A 6000-nucleotide genomic window follows, 5' to 3' on the forward strand; every position below is an offset into this window, starting at 1 on the left:
TGCTGATCACAGATGAGGACCAAACTACCTGAGAGTCCCACACACTGCAGAGTCCCACATACTGGTAGATTAAAGCCAGGTGCACACTGCTGCTGTCTGTCTGCCTTCATGTCCTGTGATAAGACGCAACAAAAGACTGGAAAGAAGGTCAGCCTTGAAGTCACTTCACCCACAGGTCCTGTGTTACATGTGTGGATCCAGTTGTGCTCATAAGTTATGGATGACTCGCTGCTCAAAAACAAAACAAAACCAAGCAACTCATCTATGCTCGAAAACACAGAAAATGGGGGGGGGGGGGGGGGGGGGCAGCAGGTGGTCTGCACTGATGAGTCAAAATTTAAAATATTTGGCGCTAACAGAGAGCAGATTGTTTGCCTGAAGGCTGAATAAGATATGAGTGTCTCTAGGCAGCCTGCACAGGTTTGAGGCTGTGGTTCTGTTAGTTGGTCATAGTTAATTGTCTCTTCAGTGCTGAAACAAAAAATTCCGAACAAACAATTGTTATTTTTATTGTTCTCGACTTCACTTTTTAGGATGTTCACTGACGCAATTCATCACCGTTCTCTGTTGACTTGTACTGAAGGTTTTAGTCAGGTTTTTCGAAAAAGTCAGAAAAAGAAAATGCAAATGTCATACAAATGCAACATGTCATCAAACCAGACACATTTATTACATTTTTTTCTATCAACAATTCTTTTCATATCAACATTAGTGTTCATAAGAACACTGTTGTTTTGCTTCTTCATGGCGTAATTAGCCAAAAAAGGACTGTCTGTCAGAAGTGTGAAAATGCTACAAAAAACATGAAAAAGGGATATTAACTCTTTCCTATACGGATGAAAGGAATTTTCCTGCAGTAGCTGCTGTTGTCTGCTTCTCTACAGAGAGGATGCGCTGAGCTCCATCAACTGAGGGTCAGAGCCTTAAGATGGATGTCTACCTAACAAACCCTTCAACTCTCAGAAGAGAGTTCCAGTTTCAGGTGATTATAGTCTGATGTAAACAATCATGATTACCAGTTCTGCAAACAAAACCCCCGGAATCCTACACACTGGTATTTTTGTGCAGCTATACCCTCAAACATATACCTTTTGAGTTCAATATCGCCTGTGTGTGTGTGTGTGTGTGTGTGTGTGTGTGTGTGTGTGTGTGTGTGTATGTGTGTGTGTGTGTGTCTGCGTGTGTGTGCGGCCTCAGGTGCCCATTAAGTCCCCCCCAGTCTGCCAGTCAGCCAGGCATCAGATCAGCTGATGTGGCTGGATCGATAAGCAGCCAGGCAGACTCTCTTCATTAGGAGTCCCTGGGGCCAGTCCACCTGCCACTCACTCACTGGCTGCTCTGGCAGCAGCTTCATAGCCGGCCTCTGGCTGCTTCTACTCAATAGATTTTGTGACTCCGTGTCTTTCCTCAAATCGTGTTTGCTTCCTGAAACCCTGTTGATGAAAAGAAAAGAAAAGAAAGAGAAGTACGTACCGCGCTTGACAAACTCACTCACATCCTTCCTGTTTCATGCATCCAAGGAGACAAAAGGCTATGAGACACTGAGTATTCCGGAAAATGTGAAACTTGTTCCTCCAGTGGCAATATTGCCTGCAGGCTGTTGACATGGCTAAGGAGCGGGAATATTCCACGAATAATCCTGTTGACATGCAGCCACGCAAACACCGATGAGCTGGACTTGTCAGAAAGACAAAGGGCTGAACTGAAGTTTGCCATCATTGGTTCCAGGTATTAACAGCTATCAGACTTTACAGTGACCATGGGGGTGACATCACTCCCAGCTCTTCTCAATAGCAGTTGATAACATCACACTGCATCACAGCAACACATCCACAGATAAAATGAGAGCAAATACAGTGTGCATGACTGATTTAATGTGACACAAAATGTAAAAGGGCCTTAAACGATATTCAGTATTTAATGCTAAATTATCTATGCAGGTTTACAGCTGAAATTTCCAACTGAGAGCTCAGAAATTCTATTCAGGTTCACCTGGAATGCAGCATTTCTCCTAATATGCGCTCATAAAAGAAAAGTACGCAGCGTTCAGTCTTATTCCTCCGTTTACCGACCTCGCTATGACATGTTTAATGATTAATGAGACCTTGAAAGTATTTTTTGGAGGTCAGACAAGTAATATCGGCTGTTAGCAGTCGACAAGTTAGCATTGAGATAACACATTTACGCAGCTGGTGGTAAACGGGCCAGAGGCTGTATGACTGAAGGTCCGAAACATATGGAAACTCAGCTGAATTGAGACTTATATTCCCAGTGTGCTGGACTCATGTCCAAAGAATCCAAGAACCAGATGAATATCAGCGTATTTTATGTCTTAAGTCTAATTTTGGACACACTAAGTTCCACAAATCGTCCTAAAATGTTCCTATTACATGACCATTTACGAGTGCCATTTTTCTGAGTCGTAGAAGAATATTAACGCGTGCATAAACTCACGTATCCAGAGAACAACAACCTTGGCCTTTGGTAGAAATAAAGAAACTGATAAAATTGTAAATGAGGAAAGAGCAGCAGAAAAGTCCACAGATGCAGAGTAACTCCAGCCATTGGACGGCTCTGTAGATAGATGGTGTGTCCATATTTCTTTCTCTGTCCATAACTCCTGCACGCAAATGCAAATGCCTGTTTCCACTCTGTACAAGACATAACTTTCAAAAAATGAAAAATGTTTTGCCATTAAATCAGATGCATTTATTTTACATTACACACAGTGAATATTTTAGATTAAATATCCGTACTAAATCAGTGTCGAGAGAGTGGACTGTATATTTACCCTCAATTCTGATGGATGGTGGATGGAGGGAAAATATATGGAGGCCAAATGTATTCATGAAGTATGTTTAAGACTTTTCTGAATAGTTAATCAAAGAGCTGCTGTGTGGAGCAGTTTGAAAGTAACCTAGCCAGCCGTGCTGGCACATTTAGCTTCCCCCCCTTCAGCACTGCACAAAGGTCTAATAGCTGTGGCACTTGAGCTGGATGAAAGCAGGGCGATGAAAGCAGAGTTAGGCAGTAAGAGGAGCTGGCCCTGCTGCTGCCACTCCTCCACATGTCTGCAGGCTCGTCGCAGCAAACAGGCTCATGAGCGACATGTACAAGTCCGTACCACGAGTCAGCAAGTGATGCTCACCTGTCACGTTGTGCTACTTTTACTCAATGAACAGGGTATTTGAGTGAATGTAGTTCAGATCAATGTGAAACAAGGCTACAATTTTATTTTTTTTTTATTAAATCTGCCAAGGATGTAATGTTTTCTGTCATGTTTGTCTGTAAGCAGGATGGTGCAAAATCTACCAGGCTGAGATTTAGCGGACGAGTGCAGTGCGAGCTGAGGAGGACTCGTTCAAATTGGGGCCAGATTATTCAACAGTTTTGCTAAACTGTGGCAAGGCGGCAGATCGTTTACGAACCTCATCTCTGAAGAGCGCCCCAACCTAAATCTACACGCTGATTTTACTTTACTGACGTAGCGCCACCTAGTTACAGGAAGTAAGCCTGAGGTAAACAAACAGCGTCTAATCTGCATTACAGTTAGACTGCAGGTATATACTGTAGCGTTTGTTTTCTAGCAACACCTGGCTGACACAGGAGGTGACATCTACACCACGGTGCACGTGCTCTTCTGCTCCATCATGCAAAAACCAAATTTTATAGATAAACAGTGCATATATAAAGTCACTTGCCAAGTTATTAGACACAACCAGATCAGACTAATGAGCCCTTCAGGAAATCATCCGAAGATTATAACAGTCAGTTTTAATTGGATGTCTTTGAGAAAGCTGTTTTAATTTGTTTTACTGTGGTGTTCAACTTCAGCCCCCAGTTTTTCCTTTTATTTTGGGAGAGAAGTTTATCCTCGCTCCAATCAAGAAGCGAGGATAGCGAGACCGGGAGTCGCAGGACAGAGGGTGTCTGTCCCTTGTGCAGATTGTAAAACCCTCTGAGGGAAACTGATTGGTGACTCAGGGCTGTATAAAGAGAATTTGATACGACTGGACTTGAGGTGTTCGGAATATGCTGTCACACTTAATTGACGTAGATGGGATGGAAGAGCACCTCTCAGAACACCTCAGCCCAGTTCAACAGGGCCGCGTCATGTTAGGTACAATAGGCTCTCATGTATTATAGCAGGCACTCCATTGACTCAGACTCTGCATCTATAAACAGAAGCACATACTTTTTCACAATATACTAAAGTTGTATATAAGACAAGTGAAAATCTGCTATAATGATACAAGATATTTGTTCATGGTTAAGCTGGAGACAGATTCAAACATGTGTCTTGATGTCTGCCACCTCGTGTGACCCAACAGACACACAGCAACGTGCCTCGTGGCCTTTGGGGATTTGTGGGCCAACAGGAGGGGGACTGGATCGTATCACTAGGATCCACCCAGCGGGGGTAGCTGAGATAAGCAACCACAAGCAATTAGCACATCATCTGACAGTGTGAGTCTTCTGCTTCTTGTCTCTCTGCGGAGAGATTTCCGAAACCCTGCAATGCTGAGCTCTGTGGATCGGAAAGGTCAGTCCTTGGCTCACTGCCGGTACAAGCACCTGCTCTGGCATTCACTGGGACCGCTAGGTGATTTGTTCATTTTTAACAGGGGGGGGTGGGGGTGGGGGGCTTGCCCAATGAGTGCTCACCTCTCAAACACACATGCAACACACACACATTGCTGGACTGGATGATAAGTGAACCATAACTGTCCCATTTGTTCCCTCCCTCTACGACAAATGTGCTTAAATGTCCTGCAGTGGACTGACGTTATTCAGGTTATCGTCATGTTTCTCACAACAGCATCTGTAGCCGTGTATTTGGCGGCGAGATGGCGTGACATGTGGATTCTTTTCAGCAGCACAGATTTCCCTGAATGACGATTGGAATAAAGAAAGCAGCCGCGTGTCTCTATGATCTCCTTGCTCCTCTGCAAGGAATCACATTGCTACTTGTCACTTTGATCACAAAGATTTAACTATTCTATAGCATGTCGGCTACAGAAGAGTATGGAGCTATTTTTGGCCTAAAGTTGAGAGATGTATGACAGGAAAGTGACAGAGGGGGTGAAACTGAGAGGAGAGAGAGAGAAAAAAGTGCATTTACAAATCAGGCTGCTATTTCAGCACCATGGAGACCGGCGTGGATTTGTCTGGGAACTAAACAGTTTTGCTCCTGATATTTCAGAGCCGTGGTCAGGGCCACAGATTCCGCTCAATAAGTCAGGCCGAGAAGACGTCAGCTAAGAAGCGTCTCTGCACTCTGACCGTCACAGAAGCAGAGGGGCATGGAAGGTTACAAGGGGGGTTCAGGTTCCCTCACTGGTCTACCGACTAGAGCTGTAAATGCCAGTCTGAGTATGTAGCAAATGACCACGCCACTGATTGTGTCGGCAAATGTCTGCCAACGTCAACATGGAACTTAAACACCTGGGGCTGGGTTTGGCCATCGCATCATTATCAGGAGGGCCAAAAGTTTTTCATTTGGGGGGAAAAAACTACAAGCAGAGATCAAAAAAAGATCAAAAAGGTAGTTCATGGTGTATAATTGTTATTTATTCGTTAAAACCTTGTGCAAGGCTAAATTTTTGTTTGTCTTCAGTGTTAGAGAGCACATATCTGATATACTTGCGTTTTGCCACGTTGACAAAACATAGAAAATAGGATCTCCTTCAAAATAAAAGCACAGGATCCGAAATTTTTCCATCATGCACACGGTAATGGTCCACTCAAAATGGCTGCATGACCCACTTTTTTGACAACAGGCTAATTTTACCTCGTTTCCTGCTGTTGTTGGGGGTTGTTTGTTTTTTTTGCACCTTGCTGACCTCAGCTTGAGCCGCTGATGAAGGTCCTGAGATGCGCCCGGGAGAATAAACAAGTCACTGGATATTGAAATTATTCCAATACCAAAACACTAAATCCGTTTTTTTTTCCTCAAATTCTATAACATCTTGAAATGTCAGTAAACAGGACCAAGCAATA

This window comes from Aulostomus chinensis, chromosome 22 (assembly GCF_037954235.1).
Source record: "Aulostomus chinensis isolate RoL2024-O1b breed Wild chromosome 22, RoL_Achi_v1.0, whole genome shotgun sequence".
In the NCBI taxonomy this organism is placed as follows: Eukaryota; Metazoa; Chordata; class Actinopteri; order Syngnathiformes; family Aulostomidae; genus Aulostomus; species Aulostomus chinensis.